We start from the raw sequence: 12,089 nt of genomic DNA, 5'->3' as shown, positions 1-12,089 counted from the left end.
TTGAAAAGATTAAATTGACAGAACTATAGATAAACTATCCAACAAAAAAGAGAGTCAAGTAAAATGATAAATGAAAGAAAAGACATTACAATTGATGCCAGTAAAATATTTGCAAATCATATGTAACTGGTTAAAATCCAAAATATATAAAGAACTCCTACAACTCAACAGGGAAAAAAATAAGAGAGAGAGAGAGAGAGCAAAAGATCTGAATAGACATTTCTCCAAAGAAGACATACATATGTCCAAAAGACATATGAAAAGATGCTCAACATCACTAATCATCAGGGAAATGCAAATCAAAACCACAGTGAGATATCACCTCACAGCTATTAGAATGGCTATTATCAGAGATACAAGAGATAACAAGTGTTGGCAAGGATGCAGAAAAAAGGAAACACTTGTGTACCATGCAAGGGAATGTAAAGTGGTACAGCCATATGGAAAAAAGTATGGAAATTCCTCAAAACATTAAAAACAGAACTACCATATAATCCAGCAATCCCACTTCTAGGATTATTTCCAAAAGAACTGAAATCACTATATCAAAGAGATATGTGCACCCCCATGTTTACTACATTATTATTCATAATAGCCAAGACATGTAAACAACCTAAGTGTTGAATGAATGAATGAATGGATAAAGAATATGGGGATATATATATATATATATATATATATATATATATATATATATACACATAATGGAACATCACTTGGTTATTAAAAGGAAGGAATATGCCCTTTTGTTGCTGTTTGCAACAAAAAAGGTAGACATTGAGCAGATAATGCTAAGTGTAACAAGTAAGACAGAGAAAGACAAAAACTACATGATCTTACTTACATGTGGAATCTCAAAAAGCTGAAAACATAGATTCAAAAAGTAGAATGGCAGTAGCCAGGAACTAAGGACTGAGGAAAATGGGGAGATGTTGGGCAAAGAGCATACATTTTCAGTTTTAAGATGAATAATTTCTGGAGAGCTAATGTGCAACATGGTGACTACAGTTAACAATACTGCATTATATACTTAGAGTTTGCTAGGAGAGTAAATCTCAAATGCTCTTACCACATACACACCAAGTAATTATGTGAGGTGATGGATGTAACTGGTCTTATTGTAATCATTTCATCATATACATGTATCTCAAAAAATCATGTTGCCTAGTTTAGACTTACACAATGCTATATATCAATTACATCCCAGTAAAGTAGGGGGGAGAAATTTATATGAAACAACTATAATTTGGGGTAAAGGAATGCTGGGTTAAAAGCAGTTTAATCTGCAATTTAGAGCTTTTGTTACTACTTAAATATATATCACAAATCAATAATTCTAGCTTCAGAAAGTATTATGTCAGTAATCTTATTAGATAAGCACAGTTTCCAATTACTCTAATACTTTTATAATAAAATACTAATTTAAAATCATTTAAATGGGTATAACGGTGAGTATGAACGAAAATAAGCTGGTGTGGGGCATCTATGTCCCCAAATAGCCTATATTTTTTTCAGTATATGTTTATTTAATATGTCCTTTTGTTCTCAATTGCTATCTTCATAAGTCATAATGCACATAGTCTACTGCCGTCCATAATTAGCAATAAATAATTGCTTAGAATTTTGCCTTTTAATTCCTCAAACTCACAGTCATGAAAAATTTTATGAATTAGAAAAGAATATTTATTTCTCCCTCAAAAGGTAACTAAGTCAATCATGATACTGCTTTTAAAGGTAGAGAGCTACAGATGGGAGAGTTCACATTTGCTTTTGCCAGCATTTCTATAGCAGGGTTGTGTTCAGGCAATTTCAGAAATGTTTTAAAGAGATAAAAAACACCAGATACACATAAATGAAAATCCAAGGAAGAAAAGTACTAAGTGCAGAAGTAATAAACATGCCACTTAAAGCCTTCAGGAAAAAGAAATCGATCTATTTTTAGCAGTTGGGCATTATTTCTTAGCCATTTGCAGAACTAATGAGCTTAAAAATTAATCCTCCAGTTTCTTCCAAATGTTAGCACATTTAACCTAATTCATGAAATGTTCTCAGGTCTGAAGCTATCAACAGATGATTAGAGACTCAGTGACTTTTCTTTCTGCCACTCTGATAGCATTCCTGTAACCTCTGATGTCTTTTATAACACAGAGATTCCATTTTATAGATGAAGTGAAATAAAAAAAAAAAAACCAAAAAACAAAAAGAACATCAAGGGTTCTCTCTACTGATGAAATATGTGATCAGCTCGGTTTATAATGTATAGGAAACACTGGTAAACAAATTAACTAAAATGATCACTAAGCTACTTCGTTAAACCCAACCACACAATAATCATGTTATATTTTGAAATTTATGAAAAAGGACTATTTTTGGCAAAATAAAAAAGCAATTTGAGGTGGAAAAATGAGACGCAAGCCACGGTCTATCTTTGACACCAATGTCACTTTGTCCTTTCCACCCTCACTTCCTCATGGGTCCTTCTTTCCCTCCAAAAGGGCCAAGTGTGGAGTCTCTGCAACCCTTCCTTGACTCCAAGTCAATTTATGTTTCAAGATTTTCTTCATCCTCCCTACTCCACCATCTAAACTTCTGAACTTATTTTTGTTTAAAGTTTGTTTGTTTGTTTGTTTATTTATCTATTTACTTTTTGAGAGAGGGAGAGAGAGCACAAGCAGGGTCAGGGCAGAGAGAGGAGACAGAGAATCCCTAGCAGGGTCTGCACACTGACGGCAGTGAGCCCAATGCCGGGCTCAAACTCAGGAAATGAACCGCGAGATCATGACCTGAGCTGAAATCAAGAGTTCATCCTGTAACTGAGCAAGCCACCCAGGTGCCCCAAAGCTTCTCAATTTAAAGTGCCATGTTCTACATGTATTAGTACATGTCTGAGAATCAGTATCATCTAGGTATCTTTAAAAATATACACATTTCTGGGCTCCACCCTAGGTAAATGAATCCAGATGACTGAGAATAAGGTACAATGTTTAAATTTGCCTTCCTGATGATTCTGATTGATAATCAGTTTCGGGAAAGCCTAGGGCTCTAGTGAACCAGCTGAGATAGCTGACAAATTTTTAAAATAAATCCAAAAGACTATGGATTGTTAAATTTGTATTCTTCAGGTTCTTGTTTGCATTTTCACGGGACATTCAGTGGCAAAACTCCTAAAGTGAAGTGGTAATTTTGGATATTTTGGACATTTACTTATATATACCCATCAAATACAGAATACCACACCAGGTTTTCCCAGTTACTGTACCAGAAAGTAGAGATAGAAAAATGAATGAGGTGCTGCTTTTGCAATAATGGAGCGGTAAGGAGGGAAGAATAACAAGAAACAGAGGAATTTTAAGCACAGTGATAGAACTATGAGCAAAAACCTTTGGGAATCAGAGAGTAGATAATTCCTCCTTGGAGCATTAGGGAAAATGTTATTAGAAAAGGTAATATTTGAGCAGGTCAAAAGATGAGTAGTATACCAAGTACACAAAGGCAAACATTATTAGAGGATGGGAAAATGGTAAATAGTGCAGTCTTCCTGAGCGCTGGATGGTACCGCTATTAAGCACAGAGGTGGTCCTGAAAGAGTGATTGGAGCCCCACTGTGAAGGAATTTGAATATTCTGCTAACTTGTTAACAGATAGAGCAGTTAGGATCCATTTGGTTGCAAGGGACAGAAACCTCAAATAAAACTGTCTCATGGGAGTAGTTTCAGGGGCTGGCTGACCTAGGAGTTCACACCCTGTCCCCAGGACTCACTCTCTGACATCTTTGCTTTCCTCCATGTTGCTTTTATCTCAGGCTCCATCTGGTGGCAATAAAACTGCCAGAGAGTTAGAGCTACATTCTTGCCAAGTACTAATCCAAAAGAAAACAATGTCGATTTTCCATAGCTCTCTTCTGAATCACAAACAGTTCTGTCAGGTGTCCAAACAGCTACCAACTGCACCCGGGCCCCATCGTCCCAGGCTCTAGAGAGTGTTTCTTCTCTAGCTCGACCACATATTCTAAGAACCGATCTGATTGTACCAACTTGGCTTATGGTCCCGCCCCTGAACAAATAAATCACTGTGCTGGGGCTGAGAGGGGATGACAGGCAGAAGTTGACTGGTCAGGAGTGGCCGAATAGCCATCAAAAGCAATCCTGTAGGTAGGGGAATTTGGTGCCCTCATTGAAAAGGAAAAAAAAAAAAAAATATATATATATATATATATATATACACACACACATACACACACACATATATATATGTGTATATATATATACATATATATGTGTGTGTGTGTATATATATATAGTATTGAGTGCTGAGTATCAGAAACAAAAATATATATAACAGAAGTAATTCTGTTAGCAGACTAAAGAATCGAGTGAAAAGAAACTGACAGCAGTCAAAACCAAAGATAATAACCGAAATTAAATTAGATAGAGTTCAGGAGGAGGAACAAAATGTGAAATCATTTATTTAGTAGAATCCATTAGGCCTCTGAATGATTGGGTCTGTGTATGGTGGGGAGACAGAGGAGATGATGCCAACTCGGAAGTTTCTACCTTCCTCTGCCCCTAAAATCACCATTTATATGCACAACTGAGCCTGATGTTAGAGATACTTTCACACTTTCTCCGGAGAGTCTCTGTATTCATAAGATCCAAGTAAGTAGATGCTAAATATCTCTGAAATAATTAAAACAACGAACACTTTGAGAAACTTGCACTAATATACCCTCACCCAAAGACACAGGCATACATTTTCTTGGACTTTAATCTATGTGCTGTTAATTAATGCAATGTTAATTAAAATTGTGAGTCTGCGATACTGTTATTGCCTTTATAGCTGACTTTTCGGCAGAAACTTTTAAAAAGGTATTCCTAGGAGTCCTTGAAAAGGAACATAACTCTGGAATGTTTGTGTTATTTGATTTTAACTGTTCAAAAATACCCTTAATTAAAGCTTGAAAAGGGTTTCGGCAAAAGGTATTTGAAACACATTAGAAGTGTTACATTAGAACTAATGAAAAAACTCTTTGTTTACTTTTAAGGATACTAAATATAAAAGGTAAATTTCAGATGAGGCTAATCAAAGGATCCCTTGGAAATGAACATTTTTCAGTCTTGCCTCCTCCATTAGTCTTTCAACTTGTTGCTCACTATTAAAGAAGACAGAATGTTTTATACACAATATGCAAGCAATTTAAATTACCTAAATGAATCCCTTTAAGTAGCTGTCATCTGTACCTGAACATTCCTTGACAGAGTAACTCCAGATCCCATTTAACTATGCTTTCAGTATTTTACTGACACACCACTTTCATGATTGTCTATACACTTAAAACTTATGACATCTAGACTTCATCAAACAGCATGGACAACAAAGTCTGCTTTGTACTATTTGTTACATAAAATGTATTATCTTATATTATCTTAAAGAGACCACGTGTTTAAAATGTGTTTTGTGCTGCTTTGAGGGCAGCTATAAGGAGTCAGAACAAGGTAGAACAAAGAAGGCAGGTTTTAGTCGTATTCTTTAGATTCAGTGACTTAAAAACTAAAGTAAGAAGATGAAACAGCCAGGATTCAGGAAGTCTCTACAAGTCTACACAGAAATAGCCAATACCCATGATATTTTCATGGGGAGTTCCAACTGTTAAGAACCGCTGGTCTATTAAATGGACACTCATTCAGGAGGTGAATGTGACAGAGGCCACAATCTCCAGAAACAAAGAGTTCTTGACTCTCAGTAAACAAATGTCTTCTCTGGGAGAAACAGAGAAGGAAGCTGAGGGAAGCTTTTGTACTTTAATTGCGTAAATGTCCAGCCAGTTCACAATCAACTAAAAGAATTATAAGTTGCATGACCTTGGACTTTCAGTCTTTGAGCCTCATTTTTCTTGCTTGTCAAATGTGACCAATAATGTCTATCTTCAAGGGTGATATTAAAACAGTTAATAATTAGTAAGGCACAAGTTCCAGCCCATCAGCACAAAAGTGTGACCAATAAGGACAGATATAGATAGTGAATGCCAGCTTAATATCTGCCCTGCGTCTCCCCACCAAGTTCATGGGGGGATCAAATGAGATGGCTGTAAAAGCTGTAACAACACAGTATCAATAGGAGCTCAAATTATTTATCTTGGTTTTTTCTATTACTTGCCCTTGACTCAGTGCACAGGATTGACTCCATGTACAATCTTTTGTTCGCATGGGCACCATTTCCAGAAAGTTCTTAGATGAGGGCTTAATAGGTGTTTGCCCAACTCCAGGAGCTAGAGATAATTTGTTATCTATAAAAAAAGATATGTTACCTCAAAAGTCTATCATTCAGTCTTATGACTTCTTTCTATGCTCATTCTTTTTAAATTCCTTTAATTTACAACCTGAATACGGGTGATTTCCAATACTGTTTCCAAACCAAATTTCTCCAACTCTATCTCTAATGGTTCTATTTCATTCATTTATTCATTTATTCATTCATCCATGCATGCATTCATTCATTTGTTCATTCAACAAATACTTGTTTAGCAGCTGCTAGGTGCCAGGTCTCTGCTAAGCATTGGTTATTTAGTAGTGAACAAAACAGATATCTCAGACAGAACATGCCCCAGAAAAGCTTACTCTTTCACCAGAATCCATTCATTTTTCTGCCTTTCCTAATTCACTGAATGGCATTGCCAATTAACCAATTGACCAAATCAGTCTTGCCTCACATACTTAATTCTTCCTCCTTATTCTCCAATACCCCACACAAAGTCAACCTCATCAGTCATGAAAGTTGATTCCCTAAAACAGATTGTTTCCATATACTACAAAGCTGTAGTAACCAAAACAGTATGGCAGAGGCACAAAGAGAGACACACAGGTCAATGAAACAGAATAGAAACCCTAGAAATAAATCCACATTTATATAGTCAATTAATCTTCAACAAAGAAGGCAAGAATAATGCTAAGTGAAATAAGTCAGTCAGAGATAGAGAAATACTGTGTGATTTCACTCATACGTAGAATTTACAAAACAATACAAAGAAAGAAAAAAGGGACATGCCCCTCAAAAACAAAACAACAACAACAAAAAAACCCGAAGAAATGAAATACCATACTCTTAAATATAGAGAACCGATGGTTACCAGAAGGGAGATGCAGGGGGGAGTAGGGGAAATAGGTGATAGTGATTAAGGAGTGTACTTATTATGGTGAAAACTAATGAATAAAATTGTTGAATTACTATATTGTACACCTGAAACTAATATAAAACACTGTATGTTAACTATACTGGAATTAAGGGTTTTTTTAAATAAAATAAAATAAAATAAAATAAAATAAAATAAAATTAAATTAAATTAAATTAAAATTAAATAAAATAATAAAATAAAATAAAATAAAATAAAATAAAATAAAATAAAATAAAATAAAATAATATAAACAGAAAGGTTCCTGATGACTGTTTGTTAGGAACATACTACTTGATAAAAAAAAAGAGTATTTGTATTTCTATACCCATTTTAACAATTTTTATTAAAAAACTTTTTGCAACTGTTAGAGTGTGATGTTTTACATTTGAGGATATTTAAAAAAAAAAAAAAAAAAAAAAAAAAACAAAATAAAAGCACATTTACCTGACAGACAAAAAGCTTTTCCTGCCTCGCCTTTTTTCAGAGTCCTGAAGCATTATTGTTCTGGCCTTCTGTGCCCTCCACAGTACCTTTAGTGATCATTTTGATATTGATTCTATCATGAGATGTGTTCCACAGCAATTGTGACCTCTGACTTCCCATTTTCTCATTGAAATGTATATGTTTCATTCCTGCTAAGAAACAACCTCTATGTTTTGTCTTTTGAAGCTCAAGTCTCAGCCTAAAATTTTCTTTGCTATTATACTTTATATTCTACCAGCAAGAGACAAGGTTCAGGAAAAGAACACTGCTCTTTTGGTCGTGTTATATTCCATCCAGGTTTCCACAACATCTGAAATTGCAGGCTGAAACAGTGGGTCAAATACATAGTAGCAACTGCTGGGCTTTGAAAAGCCTTTTTTCACTTTACTAAAAAATTCTGCAAGGCCCATGCTGTCCTATCACAGTTATGGTCTTTCTTTGAATAACTTATATTCAAACTTTTGCTTTATTTTATGGCTAAGAGAATTTCACACATCAAAGAACTTTCAGACAGGTCAATAGAAGTACCTGAATAAGTGCTAAGATTGTCTTTACAAGGCAAAGAACAGTATGAAAACTAACATAAGCCCCGTGATAGCCGGTGAATTTTTTTTAACCCATTGTAACACTTCCCAGTTTTTTGCTTTTCAGAGCTTTAAATCAATACACAATCCTATCAGGATTTGGTCATGCATTTAACAAATGTTTACCAAGACTATCCTGTGAGGCTTGAGCCAAGCCCTTTTTTAAGAAAGGGGGAATTGAGGGGTTCCCGGATGGCTCAGTGGGTTTGAGCGTCCAGCTTTGGCTCTGGCTCATGATCTCGTGGTTGGTGGGTTCAATCCCTATGTCAGGCTTTGTGGCTAAGGGCTCAGAGCCTGGAGCCTGCTTCGGATTCTGTGTCTCCCTCTCTCTCTGCCCCTCCCCCACTCAGGCTCTGCCTCTGTTTCTCAGAAATAAACATTTTTTTCTTTTTTTTTTTAATAAATAAATGTTTAAAAATTAAAAAAAGAAGAAGAAGAAGAGGGGGCTCGAAATGAAGGAGTCAAGCTCATGGTGCAAATTAAACATGTATTTAAAAATACACATAAAGGGCTGCTTAAATTTGTTTCTAGAGAGACTATTACTCACCATCCTTGAATTAAAATTTACTCTCAATTTTCTTCAGGCCACTGCCTTGAATATCATAGAACATTTGAAAAGGAATCATACGTGGTCTTCCTTCATAAGGAAAGGCAACACCAGAGAAAGGCAGAGTCATACCGCCTCAAGAGATGCAAGTGAATTTTGCCGTAGTCTTTTGTTTACTCACTGATACATTCAATAAACATGACCTAAGTGCTTAAAACGCATCAGTCACTGTGTTGCAGGCTAAGGTAATAATGGTAGCTAAAGCAGAAAAAGAGCCTGTCTTCAGACATGTTAAGTTCTGGTAGAAGAGGCAGAAATTAATCAAACAATGCTACAAATATTCCATTGGCAAAATGAGAAGAGTTATATGAAGAGATGACGTACCTAATTTTGAGCTGCATAGCCCATGCTATGCCCTTCAGTTTTTGTCTAGCTGATTATTGCTTTATTCTTCAAAGTAAATATCCATTGAGAAGTTGGGAAACACTCACTTCAGTCAGGAGGCACATCCATATGGAAAACCCAGGAATGGCCCACCTTTATTCTATATACCCCTGCATGGACTCACACTCTGAATACATTCCCATGGGAATGGGGGAGCATTCCCCAAACTTGGAACTTGAATGTTCTTTCTGGTCATCACATTTCATTTCATCCCCAGCTGTACCCCATAACTGCTACTTTCCTTCACTGTTGAGAAGATTATTAGGTGTCATGATGGAAGCCAATTTTATGATGACGAATTCGCCACTCGATAATTGTTAATCTTGCTGCATCTCAGGTTCCCTGTTTGTAACATGAGGATATTACTTTCCTTTACAGGGTTATGATGGGGATTAAATAATATAATTTAAGTATGAGTCCATTCTGGTACTTAATAGACTTAAAACACATTGCCCTCCTGGGGTGGGGGAGAGTGTGCTCTTTTACCCTTACACTCTCTAATTGATCTCCTTCGTCTAGAATTTCATCTCCAAATCATATACAACTCCATAGCTGACAGGAATGCTGGATTATCCAATATGTATTTCAAACTTAACATATAAAAAAACGGAACTTTGAAATTGTCTCACTACCATTGGGTTGCCCCTACCCCACAGCTGCCCCATTTCCCATTCTGACCCCCACATTCACCTCACTTTGAAATTATACTCTTTTTCTCTTAGATGCCACATTTGTCAGTAAACCCTGTAAGGTTTACTTTAAAGATATATCTAGAATCTTATTACTTTCCATGATGAACATCTCGATATAAGCTATTATTGTAGCTTATCATCTCACTGACCTCTGTGCTTCTACTTTTGAGTCTATTGACAGTAGGCAAAGTGATCCTTCTCAAATAGAAAACTCACATGTTCCAAACACTCCAGTGGTTTCCCATCACAATTAGAATAAAAAGCCAAGTCCCAACCATAACTTATGAGCTCTTCTATGATCTGGCCCACCTGGAAGACCTCCATAATTTTTATTTCCCACAAATTTTCTCTTTAATGACTTTGTTTCAGCCACTTCACCCACCCTGCCGTTTCCTAACTGTACTTCCTGTTTTCTCTGTTTAAAATGCTATTCCCAAGATATCCACTTGGCTTATTCCAACTCATTCAGTGCAAACTGCACTCCATCACTTTGTCCTTTTGCCAGCATAACCACTGAATTCTATTTAAAACCTTCTGCTAACTCCTTCCCTGACTTCAGAATACAGGTAAATATTTTAGGAACACTGACATAATTAACTGACATTGGCATAACTCTTTAAACTCACCTTCCACCATCCATCTCACTCGACATTGCTTTTTCTTCTTCCTGTGATAGTTTTCCCACGAAGACTACAAGAAATTCTTCTGGGTTGCAATCACAATGCCTGAATTCAAGACAACTTAATGCCTGTGGTTCTGCCTCTTTTCATCCATTTTCAGACACTTTGATACAAAAAAATAAAGAAAGATTGTGCTCACACTGATCATGTATATTGGCTTACTGCGTACCCTGTTGTTCTCCCCAGAAGATTTCACAGCTATGCTGAATTGCCTCAAGTGATGCCCCTGGATGTCCTAAGGACTGTTTTCCCCGTTTTTATGTATTAGTAACTTCTTCCTGTCATCTGTTCTTTGCCCATATCTAGTTCAGTGAAGTTCAAGGGCAGCAGGCTGGCTTCCCTGATGATAGACATTGCCATCCAGGAGTCTGTCATGGAAGTTCCAGTTTTGCCATCTAATGAACCATAGATGACTCTAATGTGACTCATCCAGAAGCCTATTTGCATTCTCTGGCAGTGAACTAAGAAATGTAGATGCAAGAAAACTGATAAAATCATCATGGAAGCATGCATTTCTTTAATTTAGGTTTATTCTTTTTTAAAATGTTTATGTATTTATTTTTGGGAGAGAGAGAGAGTGCAAGCAGGGGAGGGGCAGAAAAAGAAGGATACAGAGAATACAAAGCAGGCTCACACTGTCAATGCAGAGCCCAACGTGGGGCTCAAACTCGACAACTGTGAGATCATGACCTGAGCCTGACTCAGCCACCCAGGTGCCCCTGGATTTATTCTCTCTACTCAATTTCATGCTGATACTTGGCTATTTACTCAACTACATTTATGGCTCCTATTTATTTCATCAACTTGGTTGCCTACAAAATATTTATTATCAATTTCTGTTCAGACACTGCTTGTGCCTGGGGATTAAAAAAAGCATTAATGAAGCACAGTGGTTGTTATGTAGTAGGCACTCAACAGAATGCCTGCTGGAAAAAAAAAAAAAAACTGATGTGACACAGTAAATATCTACACGGACATTCTATTTAGCAGAAAAGATAGGAAGGCAAATACAAGAGAGGGACATTGCCATCAAAGAAGGTACAAAATGCACCTGTGATATGGTAGGCTACAAATATTTGTGGAACGCGTGAATCTGAGCAAGTAAGGAGGTGCTAATTACTGTGAGTTGACAGAAAATGAAACACCTAATTTCTATCTCTAAGAGATACAAAAAGACTCATTGCACAGGTGACATCCGAGACAGATTTGGAGTTTGCTTAGCTGTTTGCCAGGTATGCCAGGGAAGTCTGGTGTGTTGACCATAGGAACAGGGAGGAAAGTGGTGTTAAAAGGCATTAAAATACACACCTTTTCCCGTCTCCCATGGCCTTTCCTCCACTTCTTATCATGTTTCTTGTTTGCTACTTAACGTTGCTCTAAGAAGAAAACCATTAAAATTTTAAATTATAAGCATCAATTGTGCCATTCATCTTGAACTTTTTTGCAATATGAGTTTTAAACGAAAATATAAGAGCATTTAACTTGAGTGTG

General features: G+C 36.4%; 1 long non-coding RNA gene across 3 annotated transcripts in view; it reads right to left on the bottom strand.

Annotated features, from left to right (window-relative positions):
* LOC123386654 overlaps nt 1-10,918 on the bottom strand; it is a 78,038-nt gene extending 67,120 nt beyond the window's left edge. For 2 of the 3 annotated variants that reach the window (XR_006600890.1, XR_006600889.1), the window contains exon 1: nt 10,545-10,918. This is a non-coding gene — a long non-coding RNA (uncharacterized LOC123386654). The remainder of the gene's footprint in view (nt 1-10,544) is intronic. The other variant, XR_006600888.1, reaches the window with a different exon arrangement.
* Between the last annotated feature and the right edge of the window lie 1,171 nt (nt 10,919-12,089).

The sequence above is a fragment of the Felis catus genome, chromosome B4, assembly GCF_018350175.1.
Source record: "Felis catus isolate Fca126 chromosome B4, F.catus_Fca126_mat1.0, whole genome shotgun sequence".
Classification (NCBI taxonomy): domain Eukaryota; kingdom Metazoa; phylum Chordata; class Mammalia; order Carnivora; family Felidae; genus Felis; species Felis catus.
Note: the sequence above shows the minus strand (reverse complement) of the source record. Positions and strands in the feature narration are given on the sequence as shown.